The sequence below is a fragment of the Heterodontus francisci genome, chromosome 17 (assembly GCF_036365525.1).
Source record: "Heterodontus francisci isolate sHetFra1 chromosome 17, sHetFra1.hap1, whole genome shotgun sequence".
In the NCBI taxonomy this organism is placed as follows: Eukaryota; Metazoa; Chordata; class Chondrichthyes; order Heterodontiformes; family Heterodontidae; genus Heterodontus; species Heterodontus francisci.
Window position 1 is genome coordinate 60,904,707 of NC_090387.1, and position 27,411 is coordinate 60,932,117.

At 41.8% G+C, this 27,411-nt stretch overlaps 1 protein-coding gene across 3 annotated transcripts in view; it reads left to right on the top strand.

The window, feature by feature from the left end:
- Positions 1 to 27,411, top strand: part of LOC137378954 (nuclear factor of activated T-cells, cytoplasmic 3-like) — a 211,286-nt gene that overhangs the window by 51,637 nt on the left and 132,238 nt on the right. The gene's annotated exons all lie outside the window — the stretch shown is intronic.

Sequence of the window (27,411 nt, forward strand, 5' to 3'; positions counted from 1 at the left end):
CTGGTTGCATCTGTGGAGAGAGCAGCAGAGTTAACGTTTCAGGTCTGTGACCTTTCATCAGAACTCTGAGAGAGCTCTGCTTTCTGCACAGATGCTGCCAGACCTGCTCAGTATTTCCAGTACTGTTTTTATTTCAGATTTCCAGGATCCACAATATTTTGTTTTTATTTAAGTTCCTGAGCTCTATGCACTTATTGTTGGAGGTAAGGATGGGAAGGACGGAGAGAGGATTTTAACAAGTGTGGAGAAAAGAAGCTGGGGGTCAGCTTTACATTCCAAGATGATCCTGGAATAGTGAGCATTTTTAGCAGACGAGAGCAGGACCCAATACTTTGTTAAATGATCCAGCCAAATCTGGTGATGGATGGTTAGACCGGTTGTCCACTATATCCTTTCAAGTCTGTGTCCCTTGGACTTAAGGGAGCGGAGATGAAGGCCATACCAAGGGGAAAGGCCAGGGAGTGAGAGACTGATCTTTTTATTGGGGTCTAGGGCATCAATTGTGGAGGTGAGGTTGAGCAAATCAGTAGCTGCGAGGATGTGGCAAATGGAGGACCAAAGTTTAGATAGTTAGGATTTTGAAAGTGCAGTTGTAAGCGAAAAGAGGGATATTTTTTTCTAGGGACGGATGTAGAATGACGTAGGATTGGGGTGTGGAAGGGGGTTGTGGGTGGAGAGTGATACAAGGAAGTGATCAGAGATGGCCTTGCCTGTAATTGATACAATGGAACTAGCAAGACCATGTGAGATGGCACGGTTGAGGGGGTGGCTGTGAATATGGGTTGGGGAGTTTATATGCATGAGAGATTTAGGGAGGATAAGAAGGCAGTGAATTCAGAGGAGAGAGAACATGATGAGTTGAGATGGAAATTGAAATCACCGAGTATGAGAAGTCATTCGGTGCAGACGCTGAGGGGGGAAAGCAGTAAAGATAGCTCGGTGATAATTTTTTTTTTTATCGTACTTGGAAGGGCGGTAGAGAACAATGATTTTCAAAGAGAGATGAGAGCAGTGGAACAAGATGAGATGCTCGAAGGAAGAGAAAGTGCCAGAGGAATAGGGGGTCAGGCCAAGGTGTGATCTGGTGATGAGCACCACACCTTTACCGTGACGGTCTTGGCAGGGCAAGTGGTGGAAGATGTAGCTAGGCTTCGTTGTGGCAAGGTGTCATCACCCCTCAGCCAGGTTTCCATTAAAGCTGTGATGTTGATGCAATCATCCAAAATAAGTTCATGGATGGCAAGGGCCTTGTTCACAAGTGAATGGACATTCTGGAGGGAGATGCGTAGAGGGGCAGTGAGAGCTTATCCGCTGGCAGAGTCCACAGGGTCAGCAGTGAGAGAGGTGAGTTGGACAGCAAGAAGATTGGCGAAGACACAAAGTGTCTCCAAAGAGATATAGATACAGTAAGTGAGTGGGCAAAAATTTGGCAGATGGAGTACAATGTGGGAAAATGTGAGGTTGTCTACTTTGGTAGGAAGAATAGAAAGGCACAATATTATTTAAATGGAGAGAGACTGCAGAATGTTTCGGTACAGAGGGATCTGGGTGTCCTTGTACATGAATCACAAAAAGTTAGCAAGCAGGTACAACAAGTAATTAGGAAGGCAAGTGAAATGTTGCCATTTATTGCATGGGGGAAGGATTATAAAAGTCTTGCTACAATTGTAGAGGGCATTGGTGAGACTGCTCCTAGAGAGCTGTGTACAGTTTTGGTCACCTTACTTAAGGAGGGATTTACCTGCATTAGAAGCAGTGCAGAGAAGGTTCACTAGGTTAATCCTGGGATGAAGGGGTTGTCTTATGAGAAAAAGTTGAGCAGATTGGGCCTACACTCATTGGAGTTTAGAAGAATGAGAGGTATTTTATTGAAACATAGATTCTGAAGAGGCTTGACAGGGTAGATGCTGAGAGGATATTGCCCCTCATAGGGGAATTTAGAACTAGGGGACACAGTTCCAAAATAAGGGGGTCTCCCCCATCTAAGATGGAGATGAAGAGGAATTTCTTTTCTCAGAGGGTCGTTGATCTTTGCAATTCTGTACCCCAGAGAGCAGTGGAGGCTGGGTTATTGGATATACTCAAGGCTGAGTTCGACAGATTTTTGATTTACAAGGGAGTCGGGGTTATGGGGTGGCGAGCCAGCAGGAATGTGGAGTTGAGGCCACAATCAGCCCAGCCATGATCTTATTGAATGGTGGAGCAGGCTCGAAGGGTCTGATAGCCTACTCCTCCTATTTCTTATGAACTTACGATCAGCCCTCAGTGGATACACTGGACGAACAGGTTGACGAGAGTGGGATGGAGAAATCGGTGTTACGCAAAAGTGCTATGTTAAATGATGATTTTTAATCCACCGGCTGGAAACCTGAATTGAATTTTTTTTTAAATCAGATAAAAGGTGACTCGATGCTGCTAGCTAAGGATGGCCACACCAATTTGCATCACTGCACTTTCCACATTCCAGTGCATGAAGATAGAGATGGCACATCTGCACAGTCCCATCAAGGACAATGACCTTGGGAATCTGAGTGAACCACCTATCCTGTTCCCATTAGCAAGGCATCAAGGCCATTATCTGAATATTTAACTTGTAGAGACGAACCACTCAAACTAATCACTTGAACAATAGGGCCCGAGCTGTGAGAAGGAAATTCCTAGACATGGACTGATTAAGTTGTAAGAGGGAATATATACACACTAGTAACCACCATGTTTGAATCACTGGGTGACAGTCATGTGACGGGCCCACCCTCCGTGCGCTTAAGCTGGTGTTTTCTCTGCAGCAGAGAGACATGCAGCTGGACCCTGAAGAGTGAAGACCCGAGTGGGGTCCCTCCTTTCTTTCCCTCTCCCCAATGCACCTTGCAAGCTTCGAGCACTGCCTGCTGATTGTGACCACCCTGGGATGCCCCTGCTGCAGACAGAGACTCCTTGAAGAGAATTAGCCACCCTATTGTCTCTAGGAGAACCATCGAATCAGCCGTCCACATCTTTAAATCGGAAGCCTCAGGTCCATCAAGGAAAGTCACCGAATTCAGCCTGAAGCCAGCCGAGTCACTAACCTCCGCAGACTGTATATCCTTTGTATTTCTCTGGACTCTAATTTAACCAATCTATCCTTCCCCATTCTGTAACCTATTTGTGTGTGTGTGTGTGAAAACTTCGAGTGTGTGTGAGAGAGAGAGAGAAAGTCAGAGCGTATTTTATTTTACTTAGATTGGTTTAAGCTAATAATAAACAATAAAGCTAACCTCTTTCTTTGTTGAACTCAAGAAAACCAGTCCTTTTTTTTTAATCATGGCACATAACCGGTTAAGCACTCACTAAATTTGCAAGTATATCCACTTCAAAAAGTAATCAACCTAATGCAGTCAAACAAGGAGAGGGAAATGAGGGCAGCCCTATGAACCCTCCTCACCTGACTATATAACACTGCTCATAATGAGCTGGGGCCGAGTGCCTCAGTGAACCTGTCGGAGGATGCCAAGGGAGGCACGCAGGGAAGCTGTAGGTGTATCAAGTAGGGAGTCAAGCCTGGGACAGTGGCAAGAGAGCAGGAAGGTTGTGGAGCATTGAAGGGTTGGGGTAGGGAATTAGGAGGGCAGAGTACCTGGGAGTGGAGAAGTGAAAGGAGGCATTACAATAGAAGAGAGTCTAGGAGGGGTAAAGAGAAAGAAGCTAAAGAGTAAGAGCAAAATTGGGAATAGTTTTATGGGCTCGTGTCTGGAGCACAGCCAAAATGCGCATGTGAATGGACTAGGAGAGCTCTGATTACATAAACATTAGGGTATATAAAAGCATGATAGTAAAACGAGAAATAGGAAATAGATGGAGATAATAGGAAGGAGTCCAGAATTAAAGTTGGAGGTTGCGTGGTGGAATAATGATGACTTGGGTAGGGTTGAATCAGCATGGAGCATCAATGATCTGTTTACCAAGTTTAGAAACAGGTGTGGTGAGTGAAGTCCAAAAGCTGGTTGAGGGTAGAGTATCGGAGGGTTCACTGATGGAGGTATTTTCATAGGAATGATGATCCAGGAGATGTACAGTCAGTTGCAGAATAAAATGATTCTAGTGATGTTTTAGGACACTATAAAATCCAGAAGAAGCCGAGGTTTGTTCTTCAGCCTAGGTGGATGATATTCTGGCCAGGAACAGACTGAAGCTGAAAAACGAGTATAGCCAGTGGCCAATCACAGGCTCAGCAGGAGATTGGGGGGGTCTCCATCACAGCAGTGATGGGGGAAAGGGAGTAGACTGTTTAAGGCTACTTTAAATATCGCAAAAGAGCAGCAAATAAGAGATGAAAGTTGGGTCTGGTATAACCAGCGTAGTCCAGAGCAGAAGTGTCGTCTTGATGTCGAGAGAAGTCCATGAATTTGAAGCCAAGTTTGAAAGAAGATCTAGATTTTTTCCAGATCTTTTCCACAGCTCACAGATCAAAAAATAGCAGACTGTAGACGCAAGCAGAGTCTTACATTTTTTCCAACGTAGTCCAATGCAGAAACATGGTCGTGATGTCCAGTGAAGCCAGGAACCTGAAGCCAGATTTGAAAGAAAATCCACATCCAGGTCTTATCCAGAGCTCTCAAGGTAAGGTTGGGAGAGAAATACTGAACATTTGAAAGGAAATTATGAATAAAACGTTAAAATTGGTAGATTTCCCTATGATAAGTTTCCCATAGAAAAAAATTTACCAACTCTCAAGACGAGAGGATTTTATCAAATTTAACTGAATGCTTTTGTTCAATTTTACAAATTACAAGGGGAAACTTTTCACAGGCTTGTGAAATAGTTTTGTGTATTTAATATGATATGCCAAGTGGCTGGATATTGATTAGAGATCTACTTGCAGCTCTGTATTTTAGTGCTGTATTTGATGTACTGTATATTTTTGGGAAAAAGTTAACAGTCCTATTGATGCCTTGGTAAACCTGTGCATTTTTTTGATTCAATATGATGACACAACCATTTTTGCAGTTGGTAGAGGTCAGTAGCACATTTATATGTAGTTTTAATTTGAACATAAACATCAGAATTTGCAAGAATAGTTCTATTTACAAAACTGTTGTAGAAGTGTTTGGTTTTTATTTCTGAAGATAGGTGTATAGTTGATGAAATTGAAAATAAGCAATATTGGCCTCCTTAGTGCAGTAATTCTTAAAAATGTTTACTTATCCTATGATAAATGTGCACCATATTGTCCTTACCCAACTGGTGTCATTGTTTTCAGTCAAATTCATTTGAGCACAAGTGGTTCAAGTCAAGGTGAGGTGCTTTCCACGGAGAGGAAGGGGGATTCACTCTGAGGTACTTATGAGCCTCTGGCAGCCAGCTTGAATGGCATTGACAGAGAATGCCTAATTGTAATGTAAACATTAATGTTTAGGGAGCATGTGACTGAAATAGACAGTCGGGCAGCTGTTTAAGTCACATGATTCCCAGACGTCAATATGATTTGAAATTGAGTTTGTTACCTTATTTAAATCCTGAGTGCAAGTGCCCTAAATATGCACAGCAATCAAATCTGAATGCTGTGATGATGAGTAAGCCACCTGCTTGCTGGTTGTCATCTAGAACAGTTATGGAACTGCAACAAAAAAGGAAATAAATATTTTTAAAAAAAGCTTCTTGTTCTTCAAAAAGTTGCCATATGCAGGGAATTTATGTGAAATATCAGTTGTGACTGGTAGCAAAATATTAGTTGAAACCATTTACACAGCTTCTGCAATCATGCCTTTGCCAAAATTCTCTGTTATACTCCTTTGGCGGGCTCTGTAGCTTTAATGTATTTGTCATTTTGTCAGTTATTTTGACATTTCTGGATGAATTTCTAAATACATTTTATTTTCCCTCCCACCACATGTAGTTGTTTGGAATTAAATATGCCTTTGCTTTCATTCTTTTCCCTAGTTCTGTTTGCAGGTTGGGATACTATTTTTATACAGGCAGACAAAATATGATGTAAAAAAATGCAAAATTTGATGCATAATATGACTGCAGTAAAAAACATTCTGCCTGTTTAGTTCTTCATTCTGGAAGTATCAGTTAAATTATGAATTCTAAGTACATACAAATAAATAACTAAAACAGCTATTTTGTGAGAAATCAGTGCAATAGTTATACAGCTTGATATTCCGTGTGTTCATCCTACTGCATATTAGACAATATTGATTTGGCAGTACTTAGTTCGTCTAAAAATTTTTGACAGTTTTTGAATCATAGTGAACAATTACTCAGCACTCTATTATAGGAATCAGAGGTTGCTAGCAATAGTGATCATAGCCATTTTGACCATAGTGCCAGTGACTGAAACAGGAATCTCAGTAAATGAAGTGGCAGTGTGTGTTTACCTAGTTTCGATGGGGAGATTGCATGCAATTGGGTCAATGTGAAAATGAAAACACAGTGGGCTGCAACTCAAGCTTATAAAGTCTAATTTGGCAGGGGGATGGGAACTTGAGGGTAGATTAATTTGGGACAAATCAGAAATGCAAATAGCTGAGTCTGGAAGGCAGAGGAAACACAAGTTAGAAAATTGAAACAAAGGGGTTGACAGTGCTCAAGGTATATACTTCAATGCAAGGAGTATAGCAAATAAAGCAGTGGAGCTTAGGACACAGATAGAAACGTGGCAGTATGATATAGCTATTACAGAAACATAGCTTAAGGAGAGACAGGAATGGCAGCTCAATGTTCCTGGTTAAAGGTTTTCAGACACGATAGAGAGGGGGATAAAAAAGGAGGGTGGAGTGCCAATTTTGGTCAAAGAAACAATGACAGCTGTGAGGAGGGATGATATGTTAGAAGAGTCCCCAAATTGAGCTAAGGAACAAAACAGGGGCAGTCATACTGTTGGGAGTGTACTATAGGACCCCCTCAAACAAGAGCAAATATGTAGGCAAATCTCTTGAGAAGTGCAAAATCCATAGAGAAGTAATAGGGGATTTTAATTGCCCCAATATTAACTGGGATAGTTTTAGTGTGAAAGGAATTGAGGGAGCAGAATCTTTGAGCTGCATTCAGGAGAACCATTTTGGCCAGTATGCAGCAAGTCCAACAAGAGAGGGTGCAGTGTTGGACTTAGTTTTAGGAAATGGAGCTGGGTAGGTGGAAGGAGTGGCAGTGAGAGAGAATTTTGGTGGTAATGATCATAATTCAGTCAGTTTTAACATAATTGTGGAAAATGATAAAGTAGAACAGGAGTTAGAGTTCTCAATTGGGGCAAGGCTATTTTTACTAAGTTGAGGAGTGATTTAGCAAAAGTGGACTGGAGTTACTTGTAGGTAAATCAGTTTCAGAGCAGTGGGAGTCATTCAAGGGGTTCAGAGTAAGCATGTTTCCACAAAGAAAAAGGGTGGGACAGCCGAATCTAGAGCACCCTGGATGTCAAGGAGCTTACAGCATGAGATAAGACAGAAAAGGAAAGCTTATGTCCGACACTGAGAATTCAATACTACAGAAAGCTGAGAGGAGTATCGAAAGTGGAGGAGTGAAATCAAAAAGGAAATTGGGAAAGCAAAGAGAGGACATGAAAGAATATTGGCAAGTAAAATCAAAGTGAACCCAAAGATGTTTCATCAATATATTAAGAGTAAGATGACAACTAAGGAAAGCGTAGGGCCCATAAAAGACCAAAAACGTAACCTGCGTGTAGGGGCGGAAGATGTTGGTACAGTTCTTAATGAATACTTTGCGCTTGCCTTCACAACAGAGGGGGACGATGCAGATATTGTAGCTAAGGAGAAGTATTGGATGTGATAAACATAGGGGAGAGGAAGTATTATTGGAATTGGCATCCTTGAGAGTGGATAAGTCACCAGGGTCGGATGAAATGTACCCCAGGCTGTTAAAAGAAGCCAGGGAGGAAATAGCGGAGAGTCTGACTATCATTTTCCATTCCTCGCTGGATGCAAGGGTGGTGCCAGAGGATTGGAGGACTGCAAACATTGTACCTTTGTTTAAAAAGGGAGTGAGGGATAGACCAAATGATTGCAGGCCAGTCAGTCTAACCTCAGTAGTGGGCAAATTATTGAGATCAATTCTGAGAGACTGGATAAACTGTCACTTGGAAGGGCACGGATTAAACTGTCACTTGGAAGGACGAAGGGGAGATGAGGAAAAGAATTTTCACCCAGGGGGTGGTAGGGGTCTGGAACTCACTGCCTGAAAGGGTAGTAGAGGCAGAAACCTTCAACTCATTCAAAAGGTGCCTGCATATGCACCTGAAGTGCCATAACTTGCAGGGCTACAGATCAAATACTGGAAAGTGGGATTAGGCTGGTGGCTCGTTTTTCGACCGGCGCAGGCATGATGGGACAAGTAGCTTCTTTCTCTACCTTAAACTTTCTATGATTCTAATTTGGACTTTTTTTTTTAAAGTTTAGACTTGTAAGTTCCAGTACTTTTCCTAGAAAACTTTATAAATATGTTCTTTGAGTCAATTCCATATCTCTGGATGTCTTTCATGACTGCACGTGCTTTTGTCATGAATATCCATATATAGAGAGCCCTTTATTATATTGGCCCAAATTTTGTGGTTAGTGGCAAACGAATGGCAGTATCTGTTCATTACACTTGCACTTGCCTACAGACTTTTGCCCTGGAACTTGCATGATTGGAAAGTTATTTTGGTACAACACCCTCACCAGGGGATCTGGGACCTGTGTGAACAGGGCAACAACTGTGTATCTCCTTAACCATCAGAGTAAAGAAAACTTTACTGAGGGACATAGCCTGAAGCAGGAAGTGTAAGTTGGCATTGTTAATTTAGGACCAAATCATGTACATAAAATGAAATAAAGAGGGGGAAAGAAGGAATGGATTATGAAAGAGAGAAAAGACAGAGTAAAAGTTCGAAAAATATTTAAATTTCCAAGAATAATTAAAATATGGAAAAATTAGACTGTATACTTGTATAAGTTAATTTTCAATGCTAGAGAGGTTAGCAGTAATTCAGACTTAATACTGTATTAGAAGTTTATTTGCACTGGAATGGACTAGCCCTAACCTTTTCTGGTGAGTAAGAAAACTTCATGTTCATCCATGTGTTTCAATGCCAGGGCTCTCGGCAAGATACTGTCCTAGCGAATTCTCTTTAGGAGCAGGGTGAGCAGCCACTTCCTAATTTCCAGGTTTAACTGCGCATATGCAGTTGCTGTCCAAATTACACTTGAATTATGGTGAGAGCTGGTGAGATATGTTTCCATGGGTGACAGTGACTCTCTGGTACCATGCTCAAGTGACCTAAATGAGGGTCTCAGCAGTGAATGTTGTTGAACTGTTTGACTGTGGGACTGTTCTGGCAAGCTTCATCTTGTGCACAATTGCCATTGGGGTGATGTAACAAATTGGTACCAATATATTATAGGTTTTGAAAAGGCATATTTAAACCAGAACACTTTAAAGCTATGCCATTTGTGGTTCTTTATTGCCTGAAATGCTCCCATACACATCAGCTGCAACTACTGGCACTTTGTGCTAAAGTTGTATAAGACAAAATGCGCTCTCCTACCACACTTCAAGGGTGGAAGTTCCTGGGTGTTTTTCCAAGTGCACACAGCATGAAAATGTCACACCTCCTGGGTTGGTTCTTTTTCTTTCCCTCCATTCCTTTTATTTATAACATCCACGCTTGGCCCTGACACAGATGGCTGACTCAACATTGCTCAGGAATCACCCATTCTGTTTGTAAGTTCTTGACTAACATGCCCTAAATGGCCGCAATTCAGAAGAGACAGGTATAGAATCCAGTGGTGTTGTCAGCTTTATTTTGTACGGTAGTGACCAGAATATTGGGGAATTTATGGCCTGTTCTATTTGGGAAACCCATTCTTTTCATTCAGTTTGCTTTTTATTTTGTTCACAAGTTTTACTTGTATGTGGAATATTTCTACTTGTTTTTGAAAATCACCCTGATCTTTAAGACTTAACATTTTGCAGCAAGTTTTGATGAAAATGTTATTGTGGTTTGAGACATGTTGAACTTCATTCTATGTTTTTTGAGTGTGTTCCTTTGGACACTAAATTCTTTTTGGAATTAGGAGAGCTTGTAGTTGTTCGTGTTTCATTTTGTAATGAGGCATGTGCTACCTGAATAATTCATCAGCTAAATTTGAGTAAATGATCAATGGAGGAGGGCTGGTGTCAAGTGTCCTACCTGTAATTTGGCTGAATGCAAATTTAGGTATAAATTACAATCCCCCCACCCCCATCTCGATAAAATATGGAATGTGCAACATGGGTGTACTTGGTTATGATGTAGGAAAGGCCTCTAAAGCTAATTTAGAATTTGGAATCTTCCTTTCAGTCCCACTGAACCACTAGCATTTTGAAGGGAAAGTCTTTTCCTGATGGATTAAGACTTTAGCTTATTATGTTAGAACTTTGCTGCTACTGAAAGCATGATAAGTTTATTTAGTTTGTGCAAAGGGAAATGAGTCCTTGTACACCGAATTTAAGCAACCCTGTTAATATGTTTGACTGCAAATGTGTGGATGTATGGAAATTTAACTTTTAGGATTATCTATCCAGTACTACTTAAATAAAACAAAATCCATTTTTCATATATTGAAGGAATATAGGTGATATGGAAATTTATTGGTTTTGTTGCTCAACCTCTCTGGAATACAGTGGTCCCCTAACTATGTGGGCATATGATGTGTTGGAGCAAGGTGTTGATTGAAGGGGAGGGGTTTCACCTGAGAATTCCAGAATATTAGGGCAACGGAAGGATTCTACTACATGGTGAGGGGAAAAGAAAAGCCGAGGTGGTTTTGTATTTCATTGAATGTTTCCTTCTGATTTTAAAAATATAGTATGGGGGGAGGGAAAGGAAAGGCAAATTGCCATGATGCAGTAGGGCAAGGGTACACCATACATTAAATTTTTGTAGACGTATGCATATTGCATTGTGGCTATGAGGAAGAGAGATAGCAGATTTATAAACATGCACAGCTTGGCTAACATTGCTGTGCTAGGACAGTGTACTGGGGAAAAATTAACCTACAGTAGCTTTTTTTGTTACTTTTATGCAGAGTTGGAACAAGGCATTAATTGCCGTAGATTTCTAATTAACTGAGCTTGAATGGTTAACAGTTCAATTAGAAGCTAATTTTGTAACTGAACTCTATTCATACTTCAGTGGTATGATTTTACATGTGGACTTGTTAGCTCCCTTGCACAGCAAAATAAATAGATTTTGTGTGATTAGTGCAGTATTGTGCCTGTTGATTTAAAGGTTACTGAAGAATCCAAGCTAGAATATTATACCTATATATTTCACTTTTCAGCTGAATAATTTGAATTGTTAACTTATTTTTACTTTGCTTTGCCACTTATTTAATTAAGTAGTATATGACCTAGAACAGCCACGACGACTTTAGCTGTACAGTTGCTTGCGATTGCTTTTTATTCTGTAGTGACCTTTGGTGTTAGCCCCTTCTCTACAATTTTATTTACGCACACACTGACCTTTGCCATGGAAACACCAAGAGAAACATAAAGAAACAACTTGGCAATGGTTCCCTGTACAAGCAATGGGTGTCAGTGCAAGCGTAATGTTACATGAGGTGGGGGGAGAATAGGCCTTACTGCTAGCATTGTATAATATGTAATGCATCAATAAAGTACCCTATAGATTAATAACATTTTTAAACTTTACAAGGTTTTAAAGTTTTTTTTAGAAAATTTCATTTTTTCAGTGTTTATAAGCTGATTTCTCTTGCTATTACTGGAGAGCGTTGACAGAACAGATGGCGACCAAAATAAAATGTCCTTAAATTAGATGATCAACATATGTAATATTATACAGCAGTTTTATTTTAGTTTCTGTTTACTATCCATGCAGAAAGGGCATGTGGTGGTTTTACTGATCTGGAAGGTATAAATGTCAGTACTTTAATATAACTCAGAATTCATATGCTTGAGTTGTGATGTGCAACAGCTGGTCAGCTGAGCTCTTGTTAGATTAAATAACCATGAACCCTGCAGACATTGCATTCTTCCCTGTAACATGGTGTGTTTGATCTGTACTTTCCAATTGAAATTTGGTATGTGATTGATGAAAGAATGGCAGGTGCATTTTAAGAGAGCAATAATCCAATATTGTTCCCATAGTCTTGGATATTTAATGAGGTAAAGGAGTTTTACTTTTATCACAATAAGTTGAAATGTAAGCATCCTTCTCCTTCCCAATCTCTTTTTCCCTGCCCAGCAAAAGTTATTGGCATTAAGCCTATATACATCTCAGCATATTAGGAACGTATGGTCTGTTTTATTTTTATTTATAAATATATGAAAACAATATCATCTGACATGAATTTTGAAACTCTATTGTAACTTTATGCAAATTCATCTTGAATTCAGTTTATTGCATGATAAATTTTACCAAGTCCATTTAAAAAAAATATTCTCCTGCTAAGTACTGAAACTGAAGCGTAGTTTGGGCTCTTGAACTTTACAGTAATTATTCACTACTGATCTTCTGTGGATTTGCCTACAGGAACTGGCAACAATTGAATAACCTCGATATTGGTGACATGGGTAGTGTCACTGATGAACGTGCTTGGTCAGAGATCCTATAACAAAAAGGCAGAGGGATCCTAAGAAGGCATCATGAGGCATTCGATTAGTGGGTTGGGGAGTGTCGGAGGTTGCATGGGCTGAATGTTAAATCATGTAGGAGGAGAATTGAGTAACATTGGATTCATGTGTAATTGGAGTGGAATGGAAGATGCTACTGAGAAAGGAGTCAAAAGCTGTTTAGTGAACAGTAGATATAATTGGTATCTATTGATAATTTTGTCAAAAGCAGAATGCTGCAGATGCTGGAAATCTGAAATTAAAAACAGAAAATGCTGGGAATACTCAGCAGGTCTGGCAGCATCTGCAGAGAGAGAAACAGAGTTAACATTTCAAAGTTGGCAGTCCTGATCATTCCCTTATACACTTAGGGGCCATAGCATGATGTAAGCTTGCAGCACAGAAGGAGGTCATTTGGTTGGCAGTTCGCTAGAGCAACCTAAAATGAATTCCATGGCTTTTCTCACTCCACACAGCTCTGTATTTCCCTTTGCCTCAAATGCTAATCTACTCTTCCCTTGGGTGCAGTGATTTCTGCCTCAAGAATTCCCTGTAGCAAAGCATTCTGTAGTCTGTAGGAAAAATGTTCCCCCTGCTCTTTTTCACTCTTGACTCTGTAAATTGATGGCCTCTTGTCACTGACTTCTGAACAAGGGGAAATGGTCTTTCCATGTTCACCCTATTAGAACCTTTTCTCAATCCTAATCTCGATTAGGTCTCTTATTAGCCTGCCTGGTACAGTGGAAATAGTCCACTATCTTAAGTCTCTCCTCAGAACTATAGTTGTTCATCTCTAGTTTCAATTTGATGCATCTATGCTATGACTTTAATATCCTTTCTGTAATGAGGCAACCAAAACTGCAAACAGTATTCTTAACCTTAGTTTAAACAATTTATTATGACTACTCTATGTCCCTATTTATAAAACTCTAAATGTTGCTTGCCCTTTTTATGGCTTTATCTACCTGGTGACCTCTGTCCTCAAAGTAAAACAGCAGCAGATCAGAATTGAAAATGTAGAGAAAGTACCAATCTGGATTTGCTGCAGCACTACCAATGAAAAATTAAGGCCTTATGAAAACAGCCAACCCTGAATGATCAGTCAGGAAAACCTAAGCATGAAAGTAAGAGGAGTTGAACCAACTGAATCACTCAAAATATTTTTTGGGGGAAAAAAAAGTCAATTTCTTAAAATAAAATTTCTACTACCCAAATTAAACAAAATGAAAAGGAGAACAGAAAGACACTTCACAATTGTGTGATCAAGTTTACCAATTGAATTGTCCTTTTTTTAATACTTGTGCTAAATTTTTACTTCAGGGCCTCAATGTATCAAAAGTGTAGGCTGCGATACGATATATTTTCCCAGAACAGTTCAAAGGATTTACCAACCACATTCATGTGTTCTGAGCACGTTCAGTTTTTATAAATAGGTTTTAATAAGTTGATGGGGAGGGGTCTTCCCCCTCATTCTGAGATTTGTGAATTTCTTTTTCCCAGATGACTTTGAAACACATTGTAAATTGAATTCTCAATGCTTTATTTAAGGCCAGTTTTACATTTAAAATGTTAACGATTGCTCAATTTTAACCTCATAGACAACCATACATCCTATACCATTGCACATCCATTTAGCCAGCCCTGAAAGAGTAGGTAGTCATCTTGCTCCTGGAATTTGTTTTGTGCATTGATTTTGGACTTCCTTTCAGTTCAGTTTTGTTCGACACCTCTTCCCCACAGAAACCCCAACTGCAGCCTTGATGAAGGTTGAAAATATTTAAAATTAATTATGAAGCTTTATAAAAACTGAAACAATAATTATTCCCTTGTCTAGCTACTTAACTTTAATTGCTCTCATCCCTTTAAATTTGACCCACTGACCAGAGTTTCTGAATACCTCTTTACACAACATGAAAGCCACCAAGGCAGCAATGAATGTTTCGGATGAGCTGAAAACAAAAAAAAAAAATCAGTTTGTTTTCTTGTTGACTGTCTTTGTGCCAGCAGCAATGTGGAAAAGATTAAACTTAATCTAGAGTAGAATATCATCCCTTAAATGTCTGTTTAGTGCTTACATGTCAGCTTAGCTCAGAGATGGAACATTTATCTCTAAGCCAGCGATTATTGGCTTCAAATTGCGTTCCAAGATCTGAGAACATACTGGGCTGGATTTTCGGGTCAGCGGCAAAGCAATGGTGCTCACTGCTATACACAAAGATCTAGTGATATCTGTGATATGGATTTCCCCTTTCCCAGCAGCAGTTTAAATCTGGCGCCAAGTGAATGGGATCTCCAGGCATCCAGCAACAGGGTAAGCAGCCAATGACACTGACTTATTCTTACAGATAAAAATCAAGAAGTCAAAAGCACTGATTATCCTTTCATCACGCTCATGGGAAGTGTAGTGATGAAAATACAGAAGGAAACTGAAGAGTTAATAACATTTTGGAACAATTTTAAAGAGACTGGTACAAGTGCTGCTTATAAAATGGAGGACACGACTCATGACCCGCAGCATCTCTTGCAGTTGAATCCACATCCGAGTCTGCTAAGACAGAAAACCAATTAAGCCCCATCTGCATGGAAATGTGACAGATAATCAAACTTGAGGGAGAGGCAGGACTGGTAGCTCAATATTCCAGGGTATAGAGTCTTCAGGCATGACAGGGAGTTTAAAAGAGGAGGTGGCATTGCGCTTTTGATCAAGGAGTCAATTACTGCAGTAAGGAGGGATAATATCTTAGAAGGTTCCTTAAATGAGGCCATATGGGTAGAACTTAAAAACAAAAAGGGGGCAATCACTTGTCTGGGAGTGTACTACAGGTGGCCAAACAGTCAGGGAGAGATAGAGGAGCAGATATGTAGGCAAATCTCAGGTGTAAAAATAATAGGGTAATAATAGTAGGGGATTTCAACTTCCCCAATGTTAACTGGGATAGTCTTAGTGCAAAAGGCTTAAAGGGGTCAGAATTCTTAAAATGCATACAAGAGAGCTTTTTGAACCAGTACGTAGAAAGACCTACAAGAGAAGGGGCGGTACTGGACCTAAACCCAAGGAATGAAGCCAGACAAGTGGTAGAAGTGTCAGTGGGAGAGCATTTCGAGGATAGTGACCATAACTCTAAGATTTAAGGTAGTTATGGAAAAGGACAAAGAGGGACAGAAAATAAAGGTACTGAATTGGGGGAAGGCCGATTTTATGATAAAACAGGATCTGGCCAAAGTGGAATGGGAGCAGCTACTGGTAGGAAAGTCGACATCAGATCAATGGGAGTCATTCAAAGAGGAAATAGTGAGAGTTCAAAGCCAGCATGTACCTATTAAGGTGAAGGGTAGGACTAACAGGTCCAGGGAACTCTGGATGTCAAGGGATATAGAGAATTGGGTCAGTTTAAAAAAAAAAGTGCTGAAAACAGCGGAGGCCCTAGAGGAGTATGGAAAGTGTAGGGGGGTACTTAAAGTAATTAGGAGAGCGAAGAGGGGACATGAAAAAACACTGGTGGGCAAGATAAAGGAAAATCCTAATGCATTTTATAAGTATATTAAGGGCAAGAGGATAACCAGGGAAAGAGTAGGGCCCAGTAGGGACCAAAGTGGCAATCTGTGTGTGGAGCCAGACGATATAGGTGAGGTTTTAAATGATTACTTTTCATCTGTGTTCACTATGGCAAAGGACGATGTAGGTGTAGAGATCAGGGAGGGGGATTGTGATATACTTGAACATATTAGCATGGAAAGGGAGGAAGGATTAGCTGCTTTAGCAGGCTTAAAAGTGGATAAATCCCCAGGCCCAGATGAGATGTATCCCAGGCTGTTATTTGAGGCAAGGGAGGAGATTGCAGGGCCTCTGACACAAATTTTCAAATCCTGTCGGGCCACAGGAGAGGTACCAGAGGACTGGAGAACAGCAAATGTGGTCCTATTATTTAAGAAGGGTAGCAGGGATAAACCAGGTAATTACAGGCCGGTGAGTCTAACATCAGTGGTAGGGAAAATATTGGAAAAAACTCTGAGGGACAGGATTAATCTCCACTTGGAGAGGCAGGGATTAATCAGGGATAGTCAGCATGGCTTTGTCCGGGGGAGATAGTGTCTGACAAACTTGATTGAATTTTTTGAGGCGGTGATGAAATGTTTAGATGAGGGTAAAGCAGTTGATGTAGTCTATGTGGACTTCAGTAAGGCTTTTGATAAGGTTCCGCATGGGAGATTGGTTAAGAAGGTAAGAGCCCATGGGATCCAGAGCAATTTGGCAATTTGGATCCAAAATTGGCTTAGTGGCAGGAGGCAGAGGGTAATGGTTGAGGGTTGTTTTTGCAAGTGGAAGCCAGTGGTGTACCATGGGGATCAGTGCTGGGACCCTTGCTGTTTGTAGTGTACATTAATGATTTAGACACGAATATAGGAGGTATGATCAGTAGGTTCGCATATGACACGAAAATTGGTGGTGGTGTAAATAGTGAGGAGGAAAGCATTCTATTACAGGATGATATAAATGGGCTGGTAAGATGGGCAGAGCTGTGGCAAATGGAATTTAATCCTGAAAAGTGTGAGGTGATGCATTTTGGGAGGACCAACAAGGCAAGGGAATATACAATGGATAGTAGGACCCTAGGAAGTACAGAGGGACCTTGGTGTACTTGTCCATAGATCACTGAAGGCAGCAGCACAGGTAGATAAGGTGGTTAGGAAAGCAGATGGGATACTTGCCTTTATTAGCCGAGGCATAGAATATAAGAGCAGGGAGGTTATGATGGAACTGTATAAAACGCTTGTTAGGCCACAGCTGGAGTACTGTGTACGGTTCTGGGCACCACACTATGGGAAGGATGTGATTGCTCTGGCGAGGGTGCAGAGGAGATTCACCAGGATGTTGCCTGGGCTGGAGCATTTCAGCTATGGAGAGAGACTGAAAAGGCTGGAGTTGTTTTCCTTAGAGGGGAGATATGATTGAGGTATACAAAATTATGAGGGGCATTGATAGGTTAGATAGGAAGAAACTTTTTCCCTTAGCAGAGGGGTCAATAACCAGGGGGCATAGATTGAAGAGAAGGTGCAGGAGGTTTAGAGGGAATTTGAGGAAACATTTTTTCACCCAGAGGGTGGTTGGAATCTGGAACACACTGCCTGAAGAGGTGGTAGAGGCAGGAACCCTCAACATTTAAGTAGTATTTAGATGAGCACTTGAAACGCCATAGCGTACAAGGCTACGGGCCAAGTGCTGGAAAATGGGATTAGAATAGTTAGGTGCTTGATGGCCGGCACAGACACACTTGGGCCAAAGGGCCTGTTTCTGTGCTGTCTAACTCTATGACTCTCGATGTGAGCTATACTCAAAAACAAGGAAACAAGACCTTTCTCAGACTTCTCGTCTCAGAATAACCTCTATTGCAATAGAGTATGAACCACCCTCAGCTCATAACAGGGCCATCGTCAAGGCCATTATACAGCCCAGCTCGGACTGAAACCTGAAGTTACATGGGCGAAACCAACACTTGTAAAATTCACCTTAAAAGTTAATTGTTTTGAGGAACAAAGGGGGGATTCTTTTCAGGACGGAACTATAGACAACATAATCGGTCTGGTCTGTCCTCAGTCACACACTACCAAAAAAAGCCACTTTGAATTCCAGCAAGGCTAAAAAAAAGAGAGAGATCGGTTCCAGCCAACACAGTTGAACCCAGCTGAAACATTTTGGAAGCCAGCTACAGCAGAAAGTGCCTTTGTAAAAATGACTGTTAGAGTCTTGGAGAGATACAGCACTGAAACAGGCTCTTTGGCCTACCGAGTCTGTGCCGACCATCAACCACCCATTTATACTAACCCTACATTAATCCCATTTCCCTCTCTCATCCCCACCTTCCCTCAATTCTCCTACCACCGACCTACACTAGGGGCAATTTACAATGGCCAATTTACCTGTCAACCCACAAGTCTTTGGCATGTGGGTGGAAACCCACGCAGTCACAGGGAGAACTTGCAAACTCCACACAGGTAGAACCCAGAACCGTACCCGGGTCGCTGGAGCTGTGAGGCTGCGATGCTAACCACTGTACTGACTGTTCTACTGGTGAGAATTGAACCAAGGCATCAGCAATGTTTTCAACCCAAAGTGAACCACCAGGAGAGTGCAGCAGTCCAACGATTACTAGACAGCCAGCAAACAGGCCTGCAACTTTAAAATTCACCTCCCGAGGGGATTCCACAGTTTATTCCTTAAAGAACAGACTTTTACAGCCTGAACACCTCTAAACCTGTACTTTTTTATCCATCTTCTCTTGAGAGGGCATGTGAGTGAATGTGTTCAAAAGTGGTGTTGTGAACATTTTCAGGGAATGAGTATTGTTTGATAAATATTTAATTTGCTGTATTTAATCAGCTGTTTTAAACCCACAAGGAAACCTGCCATAGTCTGTTTATTTGGCAAATAAAACATAAGGGTTAAAACACTTGTAACAAAAACACTTGGTGGTCAGTTGGGAGGTGAACAGCCACTCCATCACCCACATGGCTATAACAAATTTGGGGCTCGAAGTCAGCATCTTGAACAGTCAGATTAAACAAGAGATTTGAAACGGGAGGAAAATTGACCCCTCAAATTGTGGAAAAATTAAACAAACAGGTTTTCTTGTACTTCTGTTTTACCTCAATGAAATTTTAAATTCCACAAATATATAAAATTAGCTTTTAGGGCGCAGGTGTTCAGCAGTAATTACAATCTTAGCATGTTGTTGAAAACCCAGTTATACCTCATTTAGTAAGGTTTTTCAAGGATTTTTAATGGCAAGATTAACAGTGTAAGAAGTGGAAGTTGTTGTCCATTTACTGCTTGCTTCAGGATTGCACAGTAAGGGGACCTCAACAGTGCACCCTCTGGAGAAGCGTCTAATCCCTGACAGAAGCTTCCAGATTTCCATGTTATTCCATACATGTGCAGACTCCCGAAATAGCTGAGAGTTTCAGTAGAGTTATGACTGCTCGCGCTCACAGTTTCGCAGTCAGTGCCACTGCAAAATCTGGGCTATGCTAGGCTGACACTTCCATCCAACGTTCAAAGAGGAAAAGCTGCTATATTAATGCAACTTTTTCTCTTGTGTTTAGTCCTGGTGTTTGCTGTACTTTTTTTCTAACTCCCACTCCAGTTATATGTGGTTTTTAAGTACAGTTTTGCTGTTTCTTTTTAATCCCTGAACTGAGGTTTGTTCTTTTTAATTTCTATCCAAGTGTTGTGTATTTTGTGCCTCATATACAGCAACTTTCACACACACACACACATAAATGGACATAACTTTCTGCCCAAATATAGATATACACAAACTACTCTGTACAATACAATCAAATACATGCACTGTAAATTCTTCCCACCAGCAGACGAAGCACAGCAGAGCATCCCACATAGTCATCACTACCTAATGATGAACCACTTTGTGCAAATACGTTCTCTGCTGTGACTACCAGCAGACAGGACTTTTGAATCCATATTTGTTGATAATAGAGTCCGAATGAGCAGATTGTTGGCTGACAGAGAACTTCTTGTCACTGTGTAGAGGAGGCTGTTGCTTAGAGAATGAGGAAAAGGCCCAAGCGAGTGGATGCAGCAGGCAAATGGAGGTAAAGAAACCATTCCACGCGATGGTGTCCCTTGTGTGCAATTGCTGCACAGTGACTGACAACTAAGTCACATGCCTTGATGAAAGTTTTTGCTGCACTAAATGCGTTGTGAACACATGTATTTTCAATAGGAAGCAAACCGCAGTGAGTACTTGGTGCGAAGTGACCGAAGTTTAGTTGCACAACTTGCACAGTGCTCATGTGTTTGTCATATGTATTTTGATAGTTGTGTGAATGTTTCATGCCATTTCAATGTTCCTGTACTGTTTTGCTGTGAGCTTTCATTAAAATTAATGGGAGCTATTGGATTAGTCACTTTTTATGATCATAAATGACTATTACAGGAGTGAAAGGGAAAAAAAACTTGCATCTTAAAATCAAGGTATGTGGTCAACCATGTCAAAAGTTGCGTAGAGATTGAGAAAGATGAGGAGGCTAGTGCACCACGGTCACTATAGCAGATGGTGTTATTTGTGACTTTGATTAAGGCTGTTCCACTGCTGTGATGAGGTGGAAACCAGCTAGGTGAGGTTTCAACATAGAGTTGCAGGATAGATCGGCATAGATTTGGGAGGTGACAATACATTCAAGGACTTTGAAGAGGCAAGAGATGGGTGTCAGTTTGCAAGGAAAGAAAGGTGTTTTTTTTTAAAAAAGGGAATGATAGATTTGAAAGGATTGGGGAGTTGAGCACTGAAGATAGAATGATTCATCAGCTGGCATGGTAGTCAGAAGGATAAGTTGGTTATGAGTTTAGTAGGAATAGGTTTGAGTCTCATGGACAAATGAGCTCAGAGAGGGTAAGGGGAGAGAAATGAGAATGATGCAAGTTCAAGGCTAGGATGGGGTAAAGTTTGGGGCTGCTTGGCTTTGAGAGGGCAGGCGACAGACAGGAAGGAAAGGATGCGGCAGAGGCAGCTGAATGGATGGTCTCATTCTTAGTCACAAAGAAGTCCATGAGCTCATTACAGTTGTTTGAAATGAGGGTGGAGGGGGCAGGGGAGAGTTCTATAAGGAAGTGATTGGTAGAGGAGAAAAGAAGTTGGGGGTTATCTTTGCATTCCAGGATAATTCTGGAGCAGTGAGCTGTTTTGGCAGGAGTGAGGGGCCCAGTCATGCTTGATGTGGTCCATCCAGATCTGGCGATAAATAGCTCAACCAGTTGTGCCTTATGTACTTTCAACTCTCAGCTCTTTGGGAGCAATGATGGGGTCTGTACTAGGGTGAATGGCCATGGTGGGAGAGAGTAAGGGTTTTACTGGGGACCAGGGCATCAAAGGTGGCGGTGAGTGTGGAGTTTACAAAAGAAAGGAGGGGGGAGAAAATAGTTCAGCAGACATTTTCCCAAATCCAGATAACATGCAGCTATCATCTGATCATTTACTTGCATATCATTCGAATATGTCTCTTGCCAAAAGAAATTACATTAATTTGAATGCATTTCATTATTGTCTCATTTACCATCTTTGCTGTGAATAATTATGTCTGCCGTTTAGAAACCAACATGGATTATTCCAAAATCACAAAACAAGAATTAGAAAACTGAATTGCATGAAAAATATCAAAGTCTTACTGCTTATTTAAATACTTTGCAGAGTAGAATTTGAGCCTTTAAAGGATACATGAAGGGTTTCTTCCATTCCCTTATCCAACTTGTGTTGTAAAGCATGGGTTGTGTTTCAGTGGTAGCATTCTTGCCTCTGAGTCAGAAGGCGATGGATTTAAGTCCCAATCTAGGCTGAGACTTCAGTGCAGTTCTGAGGAAGTTGTGCACTGCCAGTGTTTCCATCTTTTGGATGGTACCAAGGCTTTGTCTGCCCCCTCGGGTGGTCATTAAAGATACCATGGCATTATTTTGAAGAAAAGCAGGGGAGTTCTCCAGATGTTCTGGCCAAAATGTATCCCTCAATTAAAATCACTAACAGATTATTTGGTCATTTATCTCCTGTGGTTTGTGGGACCTTGCTGTTGTAAGTTGTCTGTTGTATTTCCCTACATTCCAACAGCTGCTACACTTCATAACTACTTAAATTAGCTGTAAAGCACTTTGGAACATCCTGAAAGCTGCTTATATAAAGTGCAAGTTCTCGGGTTTCCTCATGCATCCTCATATTCCCCTGCATCTCTTGCCCAAAACTTTCAATCTTTGTCCCCTAGTCCTTGTAACATTTGTTAATGGGAACAGTTTTTCCTTGTCTAACTTAACTAAGCTTGTCATAATCTTGTACACTTCTATTAAATCTCCCCTCAATCTCCTTTGTTCTAAGGAGAACAAACCCAGCTTTTCCAATCTAATCTTGTAACTTTTTAAAAAATTATTCGTTTGCAGGATGTGAGCGTCGCTGGCCAGGCCAGCATTTATTGCCCATCCTCAATTGCCCTTGAAAAGGTGATGGTGAGCTGTCTTCTTGAACTGCTGCAGTCCTTGGGGTGTAGGTACTAAAGACTGGCCACCCGACCCGAACCCAACGAAACCCGACTACGTGTCAGGGTTGGGTCGGGTCTATATTCAGAGTCCAGCATTCGGGCTCAGGTTGGGTCGGGCTGGACAGTGCTGCTTCCAGGAAGTCATGGGATCAGGCTGACCCATGATTCCCCATAACTCCATCTGCAGGAAGAGCCTACTGCCGGAATGGATAAACTATATTCGTGTCGTGTCGGGTGCGAAAAAAACTTCAAGGACTCCGGCCTAGGTCGGGTTCGGGTTGGCTGTGGCCGGGTCAGACCAGCGTCTGGTTTTAATTTTATCCCCGAGCCAGGCTTTACTTGGTACTCTGACAGTGCTGTTAGGACAGGATTTTGACCCAGCAACAGTGAAGGAAAGGTGATTTGGTTCCAAGTCAGGATGGTGTGTCGCCTGGAGGGGAACTTGCAGGTGGTTTTCCCATGCATCTGCTACCCTTGTCCTTCTAGGTGGTAGAGGTCACGGGTTTGGATAGTGCTGTCAAAGGAGCCTTGGTGAGTTGCTGCAGTGCATCTTGTACATGATGCACACTGCTGCCACTGTGCCTCAGTGGTGGAGGGAGTGAATGTTGAAGGTGGTGGATGAGGTGCCTGTCAAGCAGACTGCTTTGTCCTGGATGGTGTCAAGCTTCCTGAGTGTTGGAGCTGCACCCATCCAGGCAAGTGGAGAGTATTCCATCACACTCCTGACTTGTGCCTTGTAAATGATGGACAGGCATTTGGGAAGCAGATGAGTTACTTGCCGCAGAATTCCCAGCCTCTGACCTGCTCTTGTAGCCACGGTATTTATGTGGCTGCTCCAGTTTAGTTTCTGGTCAGTGGTGACTCCCAGGATGTTGATAGTGGGGGATTCAGCGTTGGTAATGCCATTGAATGTCAAAGGGTTATATTCTCTCTTGTTTAAGATGGTTATTGCCCGGCACTTGTGTGGCACGAATGTTACTTGCCACTTATCAGCGCAAGCCTGGATATTGTCCAGGTTTTGCTGCATCTGGACATGGACTGCTCAGTATCTGATGAGTCGCGAATGGTGCTGAACATTGTGCAATCATCAGCGAACATCCCCACTTCAGACCTTATGGAGGGAAGGGCATTGAGGAAGCAGCTGAAGATGGTTGACCCTAGGACACTATCTTGCGGAACACCTGCAGTAATGTCCTGGGATTGAGATGATTTACCTTCAACAACCACAACCATCTTCCTCTGTGCTAGGTATGACTCCAGCCAGTGGAGAGTTTTCTCCCTGATTCCCATTGACTCTAGTTTTGCTAGGGCTCCTTGATGCCATACTTGGTCAAATGCTGCCTTGATATCAAGGGCAGCCACTCTCACCTCACGTCTGGAGTTCAGCTCTTTTGTCCATGTTTGGACCAAGGCTGTAATGAGGTCAGAAACTGAGTAGCCCTGGCAGAACCCAAACTGAGCGTCACTGAGCAGATTTTTGCTGCGCAAGTGCCACTTGATAGCACTGTCAATGACCCCTTCCGTCACTTTGCTGATGATCGGGAATAGACTGATGGGGCAGTAATTGGCTGGGTTGTACTTGTCCTCTTTGTGTATAGGACATACCTGGGCAATTTTCCACATTGTTGGGTAGATGCCAGTGTTGTAGTTGTACTGGAACAGCTTGGCTAGGGGCGCGGCTAGTTCTGGAGCACAAGTCTTCAGTACTGTTGCTGGAATGTTGTTAGGGTATCCAGTACCTTCAGTCGTTTCTTGATATCACGTGGAGTGAATCGGATTGGCTGAAGACTGGCATCTGTGATGCTGGGAACCTCAGGAGGAGGCTGAAATGGATCATCCACTTGGCACTTCTGGCTAAAGGTGGATGCAAATGCTTCAGCAATTTGTGCAAAACAAAAATAAAATTACAGCAAATGTGCTGGGCTCACCCATCATTGAGGATGGGGATATTTGTGGAGCCTACTTTTCCTGTTAGTTGTTTAATTGTCCACCACCATTCACGACTGGACGTGGCAGGACTGCAGACTGTGAGTGAGGCAGATAATGGGACTGAGCAGACAGTAGTGGAGGAGCCTCAGGCTTTGCAGTTGTCAAACAGGTTTGAGGTGCTCTCAACCTGTGTAGACAAAAGTGAGCTCTGCAAGGAGGATGAGCAGACTGGTCATGGCACTGTGGTACAGGAAGCCACTCAAGTTGGGGGAGCATAAAGGAATGTAGTGGTAGTAGGGGATAGTATAGTGAGGGGAATTGACACTTCTGTGCAGCCAAGAGCATGAATCCAGAAGGCTGTGTTGTTTATCCGGTGCCAGGGTTCGGGACATCTGCTCAGGGCTGGACTGGTACTTGGAGTGGGTGAGGGAGGATCCAGTTATTGTAGTCCATGTAGGTACCAATGACATGGGAAAGAGGTTCTGCTTAGACAGTATGAGGAGCTAGGCACCAAATTGAAGACCAGAACCTCACAGGTAATAATCTCTGGATTGTTACCTGAGCCACGTGCCAATTGGCAGAAGGCACATAAGATTAGTGACATGAATATGTGGCTCAAAGACTGGTTTTGGCGAACTGGGTGTTGGTTCGTGGGGCACTGGCACCAGTATTGGGGAAAGTGGGTGCTGTACCATTGGGATGGTCTGTAACTGAACTGTGCTGGATCCAGTGTTCTAGCAAACTGTATAACTAGGGAAGTAGAGAGGGCTTTAAAGTAAACAAGGGGGTATGAGGGATCAAGCTTGAGTAGATGTAGCAAATCAAGGGGTAGAGTCAAGGCAGGAGAGCAGAATAGTAATATGGGAAATGAAAATCAGAAAATGGCTGGAAGGGACAGAGAAAAAGCCTAAGAACACACCAACAGTCGACACCAGATGTTACAAAGGTAACAAAAAGGCAATACTAGAGGCTGTGTATCTGAATGCACATAGCATTCATAACAAAGTAGATGACCTGATAGATCATATTTATTTACTTCAATGTGCGCTGATAGCCACTATGGAGACATGGCTGCAAAATGACTAGGATTGGGTCCTGAATGTTGATGGGTATGTGACATTCAAGAAGAATAGGAAGCTAGGTAAAGGTGGAGGGGTAGCACTGTTAATCAAGGATGGCATTGGTGCAATAGTTCGAGATGACCTTGGTTCGGGAGATCAAGATGTAGAATCGATTTGGGTGGAGATGAGGAACAGTAGGGGAAAGAAGTCACTAGTGGGAGTAGTCCACAGGCCCCTGAACAGAAATCACAATGTAGGACAAAGTATACAAGAAGAAATATTGGGTGCTTGTGATAAAGGGATGGCAACAATCAGGAGTGATTTTAATCTACATATAAACTGGAAAAATCAGATTGGCAGTAGTAGACTGGATGAGGAGTTCAAAGAATACTCAAGATAGTTTCTTAGAGCAGCATGTTCTGGAATCAACCAGAGAGGAGGTTATATTAGACTTTGTATTGTTGAATGTGACAGGATTAATTAATGACCTCAGAGTGAAGGCACATCTAGGTAGCAGCGACCACAATATGACTGAATTTTACATCCAGTTTGAAAGAGACAGTGGGTCTAAGACTATGATTTTAAACTTGAATAAGGGCAAATATTTGGACATGAAAGCTGAGCTAGCTGAAGTGAACTCAGTTACTAGGCTTGCAGATAGATCAATAGAGAAGCAGTGGCAGACATTTAAGGGGATATTTCAGAATACTCCGAATAAGTATATTCCTACTATAAAGAAAAATTCAAAAGGGCGGACCCACCATCCGTGGTTAAGGAAAGCATCTAACTTAAGGAAAAGGCATATAGTTGCACAAAGATGAGTGGCAGTTCAAATGATTGGTCAGAATATTAGGAACAGCAGAGAATGACTAAAAGATTAATCGGGAGAAAGAAATTGGAGTATGAGAGAAAGCGAGCTAGAAATGTAAAAACAGACAGCAAGAGTTTCTACAGGTATTTAAAAAGGAAAAGAGTATGTAAAGTGAGTGTTGGTCCTCTAGAGAGTGAGAATGGGGAGCTAATAGATAATAAAGAAATGGCCGATGCAATGAATTTTGCTTCTGTCTTCATTATAGAGGATACAAAAAAACATTCCAGTAATAGCTGTAAATCAGGAGATGGAAGGAAGAGGGGAACTTGGTGAAATTACAATCACCAGGGAAGCCGGTACTGAGCAAACTGATGGAGCTGTGGGCTGACAAGTTCCCAGGTCCTGATGGGCTTCATCCTAGGGTCTTAAAAGAGATGGCTGATGAGGTAGTAGATGTGTTGGTGTTAATTTTTCAAAATTCACTGGATTCTGGTAAGATTCCATCAGTCTGGAAAGTAGCAAATATAACCCCTCTATTCAAGGGTGGGAGGCAGAAAACACATAACTATAGCTTTTTGTCTGTCGTGGGGAAGGTGTTCGAATCGATCATTAAGGAGGTTGTACCTGGGCACTTATAAAACTCAAGGTAATCAGGAATAGTCAGCATGGTTTTGTGAAAGGGAAATAGTGTTTAACTAATTTGTTGAAGTTCTTTGAAGGAATGACGTGCTGTGGATAAAGGGGAGCCTGTTGGCGTACTGTACTTAGATTTCCTAAAGGCATTTGACAAGGTGCCACATAAAAGGCTATTGCGCAAAGTAGGAGCTCATGGTTTAGGGGGTAATACATTAGGATGGATAGAAGATTGGCTGGTTGGCTGAAAACAGAGTATGCATAAATGGGTCCTTTTCTGAGTGGCAGGATGTGACAAGTGGAGTCCTGCAGGGGTCTGCTGGGGCCTCAACTTTTTACAATTTATATCAATGA